Source organism: Enhydra lutris, unplaced genomic scaffold (genome assembly GCF_002288905.1).
Source record: "Enhydra lutris kenyoni isolate GAN:26980312 unplaced genomic scaffold, ASM228890v2 scaffoldscaffold2, whole genome shotgun sequence".
In the NCBI taxonomy this organism is placed as follows: Eukaryota; Metazoa; Chordata; class Mammalia; order Carnivora; family Mustelidae; genus Enhydra; species Enhydra lutris.
Window position 1 is genome coordinate 34,572,233 of NW_019154086.1, and position 16,892 is coordinate 34,589,124.

The window sequence follows — 16,892 nt, forward strand, 5'->3', positions numbered from 1 at the left end:
CACCTCCAGTTCACACATGTGCCCCCACAGCTCCAGGTTTCAGTCTGGGGCTGCCCTGAAGTTCTTTCTCCATGAATATAGGTCTGCAAGTCTGTGCCTGGTCCCCAGCATGGGGCACTTTTGTGCTCCTGTGTTATTTCACCTTCCTGGTGCCAGCGCTTATGGTGGTTCCCACCCCCTTCTGTTTATCTTCCAATATCTGCCTGCAGAATTGCAGCTCCCCATTTCATACCTCAAAACCAGCTGCTCAAGATATTCTGTTGGTATAGATTCTGATATAACTTCTTACATCTCAGACTGATTTCATGGGTGTTCAGAGTGGTCTGGTAGATATCCAGCTCAATTCAAGAGACCCCTACACCTCTGCCATAGGGTCCCCTACACCTCTGCCATCTTCTTTGTTTCCCTAGGCAGTTCTTTCAATAAGTTTAACTATAAAGGAGAGGAGAAACTTGGAGGAGGGGCTAGAGGGTCTGAAAAGGATGAAGAGTTGGAATGAATGAATGATTGGTTGTTTGTATTTGCCATTTTGTTTTTAAGAAGAGGCAGTAGTAATTTAAGTCTACACTGGAAAAATAAAGAGGCAAAGAAGTTGACAAAAGAAAAGAGAGATTGGGTAATTAATGAAGTTGGGTTATGGAAAGAGACAGAACCAGAGCCTGGGTGGAAAGAAGAATCCAGGCAAGAGGAGGAATCCTCTTCTAATTGCATAGGAGCAGAAGAGAGATGGGAGCGTTATGGTCACAAGTACATCTGTAGACTTTGTAGCAGGAAGGCAAAGGGAAACCTTTCTCAAATTTCTCTTTTCTCTGTGAAGTAAGTGGTAAGGTGCACACTGAGAACCAGAACAGTAGAGAAGAGAATTCAGGATAGGCAAGATGGAGAAGAAAAGCAAGAATTGACAGAGAACTAGCCAAATTGCCACCGTTTGAGTTGAGATTGGAGATTGAATGTATTGTGTCCTGAATAAATTTCATTGTGTGATAGTTCCACAGTCCAAAGTACCATAAAAAAAAAAAAAAAAAATGAGAAGTTTGGTGAATGTTTCACCAGGCAGCTATAAAGGGAGAAGAATGAGTTAAGGGGTTTGAGGCATTCATAAGATTGGTGAAAATAATGAACCAGAGATCCAAGCTTCATAGGGAAGGAAATTAATGCATCAGTGTATCAATGGTCAAAATAAGACAGATGAGCTGGCATATTGAAAGTAAACTGAATAGAAAATAAGGATCTGGGCACCTGGGTGTCTCAGTGGGTTAAAGCCTCTGCCTTCGGCTCAGGTCATGATCCCAGAGTCCTGGGATCAAGCCCCATCAAATCTTTAAAAAAAAAAGAAAAGAAGGATCTTAGGAAATGCCACCTCTGTACACCTTAAGATCATCCTTGAGTCTACCCTTATTCCTATAACTACTCTGTAAGAAGTTCTCATTAGCTCCACCAAAACAAAAGTATTTCCTGAGTCTGTTCATTTTTCATCCATCCTTTGCCAACACCCCTGTCTAATGCACAAGTAGACCACTATGACATCCTGTTAACACCCAGCCCCCATTTTGTCTCTGTTTTTTCCCTAATGCTGTCTCTATATAATAGCCAGAGTGACCTGCTGTAAGTTCAGTACTGCCTTAGCTACCCCAATCACACTTTGTTTTTTTTTTTTTAATATTTTATTTATTTATTTGACAGAGAGAGAGAGAGAGCACAAGAAGGCAGAGCGGCAGGCAGAGGGAGGAGAAGCAGGCTCTCCACTGAGCAGGGAGCCCGATATGGGGCTCGATCCCAAGACCCTGGGATCATGACCTGAGCCGAAGGCAGAGGCTCAACCTACTGAGCCACCCAGGTGCCCCCCCAATCACACTTTAAATAAAATCTAAATTACTTACAAAATCCTCCTCCAAGATTCTAGATAATCTATCCCTGCAGACCTTTCCGATTTTTGTCTTCTACCTTATTTATTACAGATGAGGAGTCAATGAATTGAGGAGACCAAGACGGTAGATGGGTCATTCATCTGGCACTGAAGTCACGTGAGAGAGTTATGATGAAGTAAACAGCTCCCAAGAAACTCAGACTTTTGGGTGCCTGGGTGGGTGGCTCAGTTGGTTAAGCGACTGCCTTTGGTTCAGGTCATGATCCCAGATTCCTGGGATAGAATCCTGCACCAGGCTCCCTGCTCAGTGGAGAGTCTGCTTCTCCCTCTGTTCCTCCCCCCAAGAGAGCTTGTGCTCTCTTTCTCTCATCTCTCTCTCTCTCTCTCTAATAAAAAAGTAAAATCTTTTAAAAAAAAGAAAAGAAACTTGGACTTTTGTTTGATCATTCATTTTGATAAAATGATTAAATTAGTTAGAAAAGTAATAAAAATATACTGTACTGTACTATAAACCCTTTAAAGATATGGACTACAACCTATTTATGTTTCTATCCCCAGAAATTAGCACATTGCCTGGTAGAGCATAATGAGAGCACCCAGCAATTTTGATTGGTTGAATAAATACATGGAGGTATAAACATAGAAGTTTATAGGATGGATGTATTAGAGTCTGTTGTTTTTACTTGCTGTGCATCTATCTATTCCCCCCAATTTTGCTTTGGGAAATAACCCAGTCTTTCCTTCATAAAGTCTCATTAAGCCTGTCAGGGAGTCCCATCCACTCCTGGCATGTGGCTTAGTCAAGCTCATCATTCTTCTTCAGGGAATTTCAATCTTGACCAGAATGATGTTGAAACAGGAAAACTGTTGGAACTGGTTCATGTCCATAGCAACACACTAAGAAGATTGTCCCTTAATTTCTAAAAATTCGAATACCTGGGATAACCTGCTTTCTTTGCGTTTTGAGAGATAGTTCTTTGACTTTTCCTTCACTATTGTGAGTTACATCATAGATTACTAATAATTTTTTTTAGCATAAGTTAAGCAGAGTCCTTTTTTCTTGCTTGCAGCCAGAGAACACTAAGAAACTGGAAATGTAACACAGTTAGGAGAAAGCATATTTATTCTAATAATTATAGAGTACTGTTATGTACAAAATAAAATATCAGAAATTCTTCTGGACAAAAAATATAAAAATTCTTTCATAAAGACTTCTTTGTCTTCAAGCCACTTAAAGGGAGATAAGGAAAATTATTAAATAAGTTTAATTCAAGATAAAATGAAATTAGTGGCATAAGAGATACAGATGAAATGCCAAAGGGAATTGCAGAAGGGGATTATTTCAGTTGGGGTAATTGTGGTAGAACCAACATTTGGTCTATGCTTGGGTTTGGGGTATGCTGACTTAGGAAAGGCATTCAGGATCAGCACAGCAGTACAAAGAGGTATGCATCAACTATGTATGATGGTCACTGAATAGATTAATTTGCCACAGCACAGGATTCATGAAGGATAATAATGAGTAGTATATTGGAACTGAAAAACCAGGCTAGGAGAAGTCTGGGTTGGAGTTTGAAGGCAATAGGAAACCAAACATACTCTCTGTGCAGTGTTGTGTAGAAAAGCAAGGTGTGCAGAGTTATGTATGGTATACTGGAGAAAGGTAAAGAACAAATTAAAAGGGCAAACTTTTAAGGTATTCACAATAGTTTGATCAAGGCATAATCAGTACCAGAATGAAGACAATTTCAAATATTTTCCATTTAACTGATGATGGAAAGGTAAGAACCAAAAAAGGTAGTGAGGTCTTGAACTGAGTAAGATGATGAAATTGATAAAAAAAAAAAATATTCCACAGCTCTGTATCTTGAACTTTTATTTTTCTGCCTTCCCTCTCCCACGTTTCAGTTCTCCATCTCCAACTACCCGCACATCTTCACTGGGATAAGCCAGTGATATCATAAACTAACATACCTAAAAACGAACATCTTCTTGGATACTCTACCCTATAAATCACCTTCCCTTCTTTTTTCACAAACTTAGAAACAGCTCCATCTCTTCCTGTCCTTCAATTCCAATTCACCTCTACGTCACATCATTTAGAGAAAACCCTTATTCATTCATGCCTGGTTCATGGCAGCATCATCCTGATAAATATCACTGTTCCCATTTCTCCCCACTATATAGGAAGACATCAATAAAGTCTGCCTAAAGTTGATAAATTAATCTGGTAAGCACAATGTAGCTTTCACTCCCATGTAGACACACTGGAAACACTTAAAAATAATATTATTACTTCCATGCTCAAAAAATTATAATGTATCCTACTTACTCCAAATTTTGATGGGTAAGAACCACTTTTTCTATTCTTTCTGATTTCTTAAGGTCCACTATGAGATGTGTGTGTGCATGTGTATATTTGTGTATGTGGGGGAGTATGACTGTGGGCATGTGCACACATTAATGATACAGCCAGAGGACACAGGGGATAGAAACCCAGATTCCCCAGGGGGAAGGCCACATTACCCAGGTAGATATCACCTTTTACACTTCAATTCTGAGGGCCATGATGGGGAAAGAAGGAAAGTGAAATGGTAGCTGCTCTACTTGTGTCTACTTGGGTGAACTCTGGCAGGTTAAAAACCTCTGTTTATCTGTTTGTGTATTCAGCTGCTTCATCTTCAGAGGTTTCTATTGATTGAACCCATCCACATAATGTCCAGCTTTAATCCACATTATTCCAAAAGGACAAATACTGTGTACCAATAGATACTTGAAACCAAACCAACCAAACAAACAAAACTGGTTTGGTCTAGTAACTGCAGGTCCTGACACCTGAAAATCACTAGACTCAGGTAACTAGATTAATTCATTCTAGTGAAATTAACTAGATTCTGTGAAAGTAACTAGATTCATTCATGTAGAAAAGAGATAGCCAAGAGGATTTTAGTATGATTTTAGTATATACTTGGCACTTATTTAGAGATTGGTGACCTAAGGGACTCCTGACTGGCTTAGTTATGAAGCATCTGCCTTTGGTTCAGGTCATGATCCCTGGGTTCTGGGATCCAGCCCTGTATCAGGATCCCTCCTCAGTGGGGAGCCTGCTTCTCCCTCTCACACTCCTCTGCTTATGTTCTCTCTCTTGCTATCTCTGTCAAATAAATAAATTAGTTTAAAAAAAATAGAGATTGATGACCTAAGAACAAGAAGACATAATCTCAGTGTCTCCAGTTTCAGTTAAATACACACTGAAAAATATATTTTAAAAATACTGTGTAATCATATTTTTGGAATGTCTTTAAGGGAACAGGTCTTTGTTTGATAGTAGGGCTGAGGTGTGGTCCTGTCTGAAGTCAGGTTGAGAGACACATAGGATGGGAAGAGAATTTTTTAGTTCAAAGTCCTGCTCTCTGACATCTTACTGCAATTTTGTGCACTCAGGAGAGGGTTAAAATGAAATGGCAATTTTCCCAAACATAATAAGTTCAGAATGAACAGATTTGTGGGTATTTCACACTGGCACTGATTGCAGTGGGCACAGGAGAATAGGATGACAAATGTGTTTGTTATAAGATAAAGAGTTTATCTGAATGCATGAATTTAGTAATTAAGAGACTTTGAAGTATCTCTCTCTCTCTCTTTTAGGTATTCTCTTTTGAATTTAGTGTTGATAGTCCATTTAGAGATACATTTCTTACAAAGTCTTGCAATAGATTCTAAATAAGCTCAGGTTAGAGCCTATGGCTCATTGCTCAAATGTCTCCATGTTGGTAGTGCCTGACTTCATCGTTATTAAAAACTTGGCATTGGTCCAAACATCTGGGCTGTCTTAGCATGAAAATAAAAGCCACAATGGAAATTGTGACTAAAGCCACTTAAAAAAATACGTATCGGATTTTTTACTCGAGCATATGAGTGTTATTTTTCATTCTGCTCTTTGAGCCTTGTTCTTTTCTTACCTAATCACCAGAACGTAATTCATCAGAACTACAAGGATGGACTTCACTGCAGTTGCATTTTCTCCTGAGGAAAAAGACACAGCTCACTGTGGCTGTAATAAATTTGATCTACAGTGCTTTTCCATGTAAATTTATGTTCTGTGATAATGAAGCTGCTATATATCCCTCTTTTAGTCAAAATTCCCTAAAGCTAATATTCATTTGTTTATTCACTCAGTAAGTATTTACTGAGTATGTACTATATGCCAGCACTGCTGATATTCAATGATTAGCATAAATTTTTCCCAGCCCTCAAAATCATATGTAGTCTGTATTATTGAAAGTCTTGACTCAATTATGAGCAAACAAGATGGTCAGTTTATTCTTTCAAATATGTATATTCATAAGAATTCATATATATATACATATGACTGGCTTTACCCTATATAAAGGGTATCTTTTATATCGCTGGGGACTCTCAACTGCTAATGTCAAGGATAAGTACAGGAGACAGACTTTTGTTAAATCACACAAAGATACTACAATTGTTATGTAGATGAGGAATGGTGCTTGAGTTGCTATAAAATCATATAAAAGAGAGGGGGGAAGGAACTTGCCCCAGGAAGTAGTTTTTATATTAGAAGCGGAAGGATAAGTAGGTTTAAGAAGGTACATTGTGGTGAGCTTCAGAAGAAAATCTGAAGCAGAGGATACACTATTTACAAAAGTCCTGTGGTAAAAGGGAGTGCAGTATCTTCCATTAATTGAAAGAAATTCAGTACAGCCAGGGACAGAATGAGAAAAAGAGTTGGGGAGCACTGGGAAATCTAAGATTAGCATGTTTGCTCCTTGCTCATCTTTCCTTTCATATAACTCCAGTATGGAGTCATCTGTAGCAAAGGAGAAAATTATTTGGTTCATTAGCTGAAGTTTGTTTAGTGAGTTCTACTAATGTGTCCCTATCTGACTAAAGTGTGATAGGACCATAAAAAGTGGTGAACAGCAGTGAGGACCCCTGTCCTCAAACTTTCCCTTTTCCCTGAGACAGGATTGGAGGAGCAGGGACTTTTAAGTTACTAATAGAAATCAAAGTTAAAATATGTCTAAAATCACCTGCTGCCCCTGTCATACCACATACGATAGACACATATGCACACACATGCACACCAGGTCCTCCAGCATGGTGGGGTAAGAAGAGCAAACCATATCCCAAGCTTCTATGAACTAAGCTGGTCTACCCACCAATGGTCCACTAGGCCACAAAGGCAAGACAGCTCCCATGGTATCTGAACCATCAGCAGCAGACATCAGAGCTCTAAGGTTACCAGCCCTTGGAGTCAGGTACTGGTATGTTTATGAATATATATGGATAAGTCGACCCTTCTGTTTGACCACAATTGAGTAAAGAATATCAGCAATGCCTGCTACATATAACTGTGATTAAATAAATTACTGGATAACTACTTGCTTAATATCTCTGTTACCTGCTGGAAGACAAATTCCCCCAGAGGGAGGGGTATGTCTTTCCAATTCATCCCTGTAGGCCCAGTAGAGTGCTTTGTATGTATCTATCACCAAAACTGTTCATTTTTGTTGATGACAGAATGGTGTCATTTCCTTTGATGGGAGACAATGAAGAAAGAGGATGTGTGAAGGGAAAGATCAGAGACCTGGAGCTCAGATGAGCAATCTAGACCTTGGCTATCAAATAGGATCACTGAATTAAGGATTGTATTTTGAGCTTTGGGGTTAAATAAGGTTGTAGAAAAGATAGAGTGAGACAAGAATAGACAAAAACATTGAAACCATACTTTTATTCTAATGGAATAAATAAAAGAACAAAGATATCCAGGCCAACCCAGAAGGGAGAGGCACTTCCTTCCCTAGGGGTGTGTAGGACAGGTTAAGGTGATCCAGGAAGGGGAAAGTGGTGTGAAGGGTGTTAGGACCAGAACAAAGGCTATGAGCAAAAGCAAGGGTTGGGAGGATGAAAAAGGTGTGTGTGAGTTTGTGTGTGTGTGTGTGTGTGTGTGTGTGTGTGTGTGTGTAGCAACCTACAAGAAGAAAAGTGCTGGGCACAGGACAAGACAAGTAGCAGAACCTAGACTGCTGAGCCAGTGTGTTTTAGAAGGATCTTGGATGGATTATCAGAATGTAATATGGAGGCTAGATATAAAGGGGACATGACTAACAGCAGGGAAGAAGCTAGATGGTGAAAGACTACAGAAATAAATGGCAGGGAGGAGAGACAGGGTCCAGGATCTTGAGTAGTTCCTACAGTAACTCCTTCAGTGACTTGGGCAGTTATTTGTTGAAAGAATGAAGGAGGAATCAATCAATCAATGCATCAATGAATTAATGACACAATTTCAAGGAGATTCCATAATTAGAAGAAAAAAGATGGAATTATTCTTTTGGAAATGAAAACAATTTGTATTTCTTAACAGGAAAAAAGGTATTTTTAAATTGTCATACATTCAATGTAAATCACATAAAAGAGGGTTTTTTTCTTTTTCTTTTTTTTTTTAAGGCCATAAAGCAAAGTAGTACTCTTGTGACCTACAAAAGGAAATATTCAAAAGCTTGAAATTAATATAGACCAACTTTGGTTTTCTTAATAACTCTTCATTGAATCTGTGATATTTTGGATCTAATGGCTCTGAAACCACTGAATTTCATACATAGTCAGATCTCTAAGATTATATTTATTTCAAACTCCCAGTTACAATGCTCAATTCCTAAAAAGTGTAATTGACCATAACCCTGTGCTATGATAAATGCCTATCATCATAATCTACAAAACAACCCCAAATTCAACACATATTCCTTGAGTTTGACAGGTTTAGAATTCTTTATTTATTGAATGGGCATTTTGCTTTCATTAAGGTATTCTCCAATTTATAGCCAGAAAATTATCTCCAGCTGACAGCTAGAATTTATAGTCTTCCTTCTCTAAAGCCCAGGAAAAGTAAAAATATAACACAAAGATATATAGCTAGTGAGTTAAAAAGCCAGGACAAAAACTACTGAGCATTGTTCTTGTTCTAGCACCAAAGTATTACTATTGTGCTCATAACATTATAGGTTTTACCAAACTAGATTAATTGAAAAATAAATATTTAATTATCACCCTTCAAAGCCACTGAAAGATCTGGTTTTAGACATGAAAATGTTTATACTTCATTAATATTGCATCACATAAAAGGGAATTTATAGCTTTGAAGAGCATAGCACTTCATAGCTTCACTCTTTTGGAAAAAATTTTAAACCTTCTTTAAAGTTATTTACTTAAGGCAGGTGGCATTTTTTGCCTTTTCTTTTTGATAAAATATAATTTGATCCAAGGTAATGAGAAGTATCCCTTTGAGGTCTGAAGTCTCATTTTTTTCCCCAAAAGAGAGGCATACATCAGAGGCACATTTCAAGACTTCAAACTGTGTGGTCAAATAGCTTGTGCATGGTGAATATTTGTTGGTTGGCTGGTTTATTCGATTTACTGATTAACTGAAATATAAATTGAATACATTTACCATTCTTGGTAAGATTAACGAGGTGAAATATGATTGGTGATCAAACTAATAAATTAGCAATGAGCAGCCACGGAATCTTGAGTTTTACAACTTTCACTTTTAGAAAGTGAAATCTTCTTTAAGTTTTTATTGAAATTCCAGTTAGTTAACATACAATGTAGTAGTTTTAGGTGTACAATTTTTAGTGATTCAACACTTAAATACAACACCTGGTGTTCATCACAAGTGCACTCCTTAATCCCCATCACCTATTTCATGGATCTGCCTACCCACCTCTCCTCTGGTAACTATTCGTTTGGTCTCTATAGTTAAGAGTCTGTTTCTTGGGGCACCTGGGTGGCTCAGTTAGTTGAGCAACTGCCTTCAGCTCAGGTCACGATCCTGGAGTCCCAAGATCAAGTCCTGCATTGGCTTCCCTGTTCAGCATGGGGTCTGTTTCTCCCACTACCCCTCCCCCTACTCATGCTCTCTCTCTCTCTCTCTCTCTCTCAAATAAATAAATAAAATCTTTTTTAAAAAAAGAGTCTCTTTCTTGGTTTGCCTCCTTCTTTTTTCTCCCTCTATGATTGTTTGTTTTGTTTCTCAAATTCCACATATGAGTGAAATCATATTCTTTGGTCTTTCTCTGGCTGACTTATTTCACTTAGCATATACTCTCTAGCTCCATTCATGTCTTTGCAAATGGCAAAAATTCTTTTTTATGGCTGTGTTATATTCCTTTATATATATATATATAGATATAGATATATATTTATATATTTATAAATATAAAGGCTATGTGTGTATGTGTGTGTGTGTGTGTGTGTGTGTGTATATATATATATATATATATATATATATATATATGCCGTATCTTCTTTATCCATTCATTAGTCGATGCCATATTTGGGCATTTTCCATAATTTGGTTATTGTGGATAATGGTGCTAAAAACATCAGGGTGCGTTTATTCCTCTGAATTAGTATTTTTGGATCCTTTGGGTAAATACCTAATAGTGCAATTGCTGGATCCCAGAGTAGTTCTATTTTAACTTTTGGAGGAAGGTCCATATTGTTTTCCAAGGTGCTGCACCAGTTCACATTACCACCAATAATGCAAGAGGGTTCGCCTTTCTCTACATCCTAACCAATGCCTGTTGTTTCTTGTGGTGTTAATTGAAATGGCTAAAATTTTAGCCATTCTGACAAGTGTGAGATGATATCTCATTGTAGTTTTGATGAGTGATGTCATAGCCAGAGCAAACAGATGACAACAACAAAAGTAAAAGGCATCCAAATTAGCAAAGAAGTAAAACTTTCACCATTTGCAGATGACATGATATCTATAAAGAAAGCCCAAAAGATTCCACCAAAAAATTGCTAGAACTGATACACAAATTCAGTAAAGTTACAGGATACAAAATCAATGTACAGAAATCTGTTGTTGTATTTCTATACACCAATAATGAAGCAGCAGAAAGGGAAACCAAGGAATCAATCCCATTTACAACTGCACCAAAACCCATAAGATATCTATGAATAAACCTGACCAAAGAGGTAAAAGATCTATACTCTGAAAACTATAAAGCACGATGATATCTCAATGTGGTTTTGATTTGAATTTCCCTAATGGCTAAGGATGATGAACATTTTTTCATATGTCTGTTAGCCATTTGTATGTCTTCTTTGGAGGAGTGTCTGTTCATGTCTTCTGCCCATTTTTGACTTCTTTGATTTTTGGATGTTGAGTTTGAGAAGTTCTTTATACATCTTGTATATTAGCCCTTTGTTGTAGTGTCATTTGCAAATATTTTCTTCCATTCCACTGGCTGCCTCTTTCTTTTGTTGACTGTTTCCTTTGCTGTGCAGAAGCTTTTGATCTTGATGAAGTCCCCAAAGTTCATTTTCACTTTTGTTTCCTTTGCCTTTGGAGACGTGTCTTGAAAGAAGTTGCTGTGGCCAATGTCAAAGAGGTTACTGCCTATGTTCTCCTCCAGGATTTTGATGGATTCCTAACTCACATTGAGGTCTTTCATCCATTTTGAGTTTATCTTTGTGTATGGCATATGAGAATGGATGAGTTTCATTCTTCTGTATATAGCTGTCCAATTTTCCCAGCACCATTTATTGAAGAGACTTTTTTTCCACTGGATATTTTTTCCTGCTTTGTCGAAGATTATTTGGCCATAGAGTTGAGGGTCCATATCATGGCTCTCTACTGTGACCCAGTGGTCTATGCACCTGTTTTTGTGCCAGGACCATGCCATCTTGGTGATCCCAGCTTTGTAATATAGCTTGAAATCAGGCAACATGATGTCCCAGCTTTGTTTTTCTTTTTCAAGATTTCTGTGGTGATTTGGGGTCTTATCTGGTTCCATACAAATTTTAGGATTGTTTGTTCCAGGGCTTCGAAGAATGCTGATGGTATTTTGATTGGGATGGCATTAAAAGTATAGGTTGCTCTGGGCAACATGGACATTTTAACAATGTTTATTCTCCCAATCCATGAGCATAGAATGTTTTTCCATCTTTTGGTGTCCACATTGAGATATCACCGTACACCAGTTAGAATAGCAAAAATTGACAAGTCAAGAAACAACAAATGTTCGAGAGGATATGAAGAAAGGGGAACCCTCTTACACTGTTGGTGGGAATGCCAGTTGGTATAGCCAATTTGGAAAACAGTGTGGAGGTTCTTCAAAAAATTAAAAATAGAGCTACCTTATGACCTGGCAATTGCACTACTGGGTGTTTACCCCAAAGATACAGATGTAGTGAAAAGAAGGACCATATGCACCCCAATGTGTTCATAGCAGCAATGTCCACAACTGCCAAACTGTGGAAAGAGCTGAGATGCCCTTACAGACAAATGGATAAATAAGATGTGATCCATGTACACAATGGAATATTACTCAGCCATCAGAAAGGATGAATACCCAGCTTTTGCATTAACATGGATGGAACTGGAGGAGATTATGCTGAGTGAAATAAGTCAAGCAGAGAAAGCCAATTATCATATAGTTTCACTCACATGTGGAACATAAGAAATAGCATGGAGGACATTAGGAGAAGAAAGGGAAAAATGTAGGGAGGAAATCAGAGGGAGAGACAAACCAAGAGAGACTGTGGCTCTGAGAAACAAGCAGGGTTTTAGATGGGATGGAGGTGGCAGATGGGTTGGCCTGGTGATGGGTATTAAGGAGGGCATGTATTGCATGGAGCACTGGGTGTTATATGTAAACAATGAATCTTGGAACACTACATCAAAAACTAATGACATACTGTATGGTGACTAACATAACATAATTAAAAAAAACACTGATGAAAGAAATTAAAGATGACACAAAGAAATGGAAAACCATTCCCCGCTCGTGGATTAGAAGAACATCATTAAAAAGTCTATACTACTCAAAGTCATTTATAGACTTCTCTGGAGTTTAATTTCAATTTTTAATGTGGAATAACATTATTATTAACGTAGTCCAGAAAGATAGTATAAGAAGCTTTATTTTTAGCCTAAAAATGAAGAAAATAACTTTTAAAGACCTGAAAATAATTTGTCCAAAGTTAGAACTCTAAGAATAAAACCAAGGTCTTCTGAAATGTTGATACAAATAAATGAGGTGTGAACATGTACTGGAAAGCAGTCAAGACCAAGTAGTTCTGATCTTGGGTTCTAGTCTCATTTTCCCCATCAAATTATGAACATTTTGGAAGTCTTCCTGGCACACACTAGACACACAATAAATGTTGATGAATAAATGAATGAATGAATATGATGCCTATTTAACCATGGGAAATTCACTTAGACCCTCTAAGATTCAAATTCTCCAAAGAAGAGTAGATTATTTCAAAGCTGAGTAGGTTTGTAATTGGACCATCACTGGAGTCATTTCTTCCTCTAAAGTTCAGTGGCTCATCTTGAATATTACCATGATGTCAAAACTACTTTCTAAGTTCAAATATAAAGCAATCTTGTTTTTAACAAGTTTGACTACATCTTCTAAATTTAGGGGCCATATTTCTGTCATTTAACATTAAATGCTTAAAGATTCATTTGCATATTCGTACCTATACTTGATATTAAATAGTATTGAATATATATGTGTATGTGTTAAGGGAATACTTTTCTTTATTCATTGCAGTGATGTTTCAAGATAGTTTTATTAAAGATATAAAGATAAGTTTTAAATAAATGTAGTATAAAACTATACTTAGTTTCAATATTTGGGAACTCCAATTTCAATTTCTGGTCAACCAGAATCAAGACAATCAGAATAAATGACAGATTTATATCATACTTTTTAATATCCTTCATTCTGGGACAAAGATATTCAATATCCTTTACAGATGACTCTTTCAAAGTACTTTTTGACAATAAGACATAAACCTAACCTTGGAACAATGTTCTCTTAAGCCTTCTTCAACTTTAAAATTTTATGAGGTTCTCGTTATCTAACTAAGCTATGAAGATTTAAAATGATTAATATTAACAGTAATTCTATTCATCTTGAGTCTACATAGGAAAAAGTCTAAATCAAAGTCTTTATAAAAAGTATAGTAACATCTTGCTGATCTTAATGTCATGTACTGGTGACCTCAGGTGTTCGAAACCTGAAAATATATTTTAAAAGCCCTTTAGCTTGTAAAATATCCCTTAAAAATATTATATCTCAGGGTACCTGGGTGGCTCAATCGTTAAGCGTCTGCCTTCAGCTCAGGTAATGATCCCAGGGTCCTGGGATGGAGCCCCACATCGGGCTTTCTGCTCAGTGGGAAGCCTGCTTCTCCCCCTCCCAGTCCCCATGCTTGTGTTCCCTCTCTCGGTGTCTCTCTTTCTGTCAAATAAATAAATAAAAATCTTTATAAAAATAAAATCTTTATAAAAATAATAATAATATATAATAATATAAAAAATTCTCTCTGCCTCTCTCTTATAAGGATACTTATGATTGCAATCATTTAGGGTCCATTTGGGTAATCCAGAATAATCTTACCATGTCAAAATTTTAAATTTAACTACATTTTCAAAGTTCCTTTTTTTTCCTTTTAGAGTAACATTTGCAGCTTCCAAGGATTAGAACCCGGTATCTGTGGTTTCCATCACTCAGCCTACTATAATACGGTAGGTGAAAATTAAACTCACCAAAATTCTTAATGAAGTTGTCAGCATGTAGTAAAAAGCTATTCACTGAACACTAAAAAAAAGTTGAGTACCTACCATGAATGAGGATCTACCAATACATCAGGAAAAAAAAAAAAAAGGATGGAATCCTTCCCTTCAAAGAGTTCTCATTTTAGTGGGGGAGACATATAACCAAAAATAGATAAACTGATATATAGGACGGATGGATGGATGGATGGATAGATAGATAAAATGATGGGGAAAATAAAGCATAGCAAGGAGGCTAAGATACACTAGAGGTGAGAGGGGTGAGGAAGGTTACATTTATAAGATGGCAATTAAGTAGATACTTGTTCATGGAAAAAATCCATCAAAGTTAGCCACTATTATTATTAGCATCTATCACAGTTTATAATTCTGTATTTATCTATATCATGATTTGCTTAACATCTAGTTCCCTAATTAAATTTCCATAAGGCAGAACTGGGCCTAGTTGAGAAACTGCTGCATTTCAGAGTACTTATACATAGGAGACATTAAACAAATATTAGTAGGGTAACTGAATAAAAATAACCAGATTAACAAATATTTTCATTTAAATACAAAATAACATTGCTATAATGTTTTTTAATCTCAGACTTCCACTTCTGGCTCCAATTAGAGCAGCTTTAAGCGGACAGACTAATGCTACAACTATACATTTAGATATAAAACAAACAAAAACTCACAAGTATTTGAAAAAGGAAAGTGCTGAAGAGAACAAACATGTAGGAGGCCAAATCAGAGAGAGAATAGAATCTCAAGAAAGGTGAAATGACATTCTTTGAACCACTTTTTCCCTTAAGGCTTTTGCCAATTGTAAACACAGGACAAGAGAAAAAAGCAAAGGAACTATAGTCAAGAGTCAGATAATTCAGCAGATATTTGGACAATCTCAAAGAAATAAAGAGATATTACAGGGATTTTCCTACTGATACTAACCAATTTTCTAATTGTCCAACACCCACTGTTGTCCAGCAATTCAGTTTAGTTCTTACACTAGATATCTGGAGTTAGCTCAGACCAAACAGGTTAAGGGCTCAGTACCACAAGACTGCTCCCACTTCAGGAAATAATACTCTTATTAATAATAAAATAATTATAATAATAATTTTATATTATATTATATTATATAATAAAAAGATGATAATAATGAATACTCTTATTTCTGCCCAGCTGTCTATAAATTCTGGGGTTCCCACAACTCCAACCCAGGGTTAATAATTCACTAGAATGACTCACAGAACTCAGGAAAGCACTTACCTTACTTTTACTGGTTCATTATAAAAGATACAGCTCAGGAACAATCAAATGGAAGAGATATATAGGGCAAGGTATGGGGGAGGGGTACAGAGCTTCGATGCCTTCTTCAGGTACCCTACTCTCTTAGTACCTCAGAATATTCACCAACCCAGAAATTCTCAGAACCTCATCACTTAGGGGGTTTTATGGAGGTTTCATCACATAGGCATAATGGGTTATTAACTCAATTTTTATTTCCTATTCCCTTCCCAGAGGGTTGGGGCAGGGAGCTGAAATATCCACGTTTCTAATTAAATCTTGGTTTTTCTGGCAACCAGTCCCCATCCTGAAGGTATCTAGGCACTCACCAAGTGTCATTTTATTAGAACACAAGACACTCCTATCATTCCTATCACTCGGGAAATGCCAAGGGTTTTAGGAGCTCTGTGCCAACAGGTTCAAAGACCTGTATCTTTCTATGACACCACAGATATAAAGGTTGAATTTGGGGCTCAATTTCCACTTTCATGAATATGAAGTAGATGGAATTTACCTTATCCTATCCACTAAAAGCTCTGGACATTATAAATAAAACAAACTATGACCATGTTTTATGACCATGTTTTATGTCATGTGGGACTATGACCCTCATGACCTAATGATTCTACTCCTAGGCATTTACCAGGGAAGCGAAAGCATATGCCCATACAGATTTGTAACATTTGTAACAAATGCTCATGGCACCTTTTGACTAATCACTAAAGTCAAAAACAATCCAAATGTCCATTAACATGTAAAGTAGATAAATCAATTGTGGTATAGCTATATAGTGAAATATATAGTGAAATTGTGGTATAGCTATATACTGCAATAAAAAATAAAACAAAAACATAAAAGGATCTCAAAACAATTTTGTTGAGTGAAAGATGCCAGGGGGGAAAATACTACACATTGTATTCCCTTTACATAAAATTTTAGGAAAATTAAAACTTATATAAAATTTTAGGAAATGTAGGGGGGAGGAGTTAAGATGGCGGAGAAGTAGCAGGCTGAGACTACTTCAGGTAGCGGGAGATCAGCTAGATAGCTTATCTAAAGATTGCAAACACCTACAAATCCAACGGGAGATCGGAGAGAAGAAGAACAGCAACTCTAGAAACAGAAAATCAA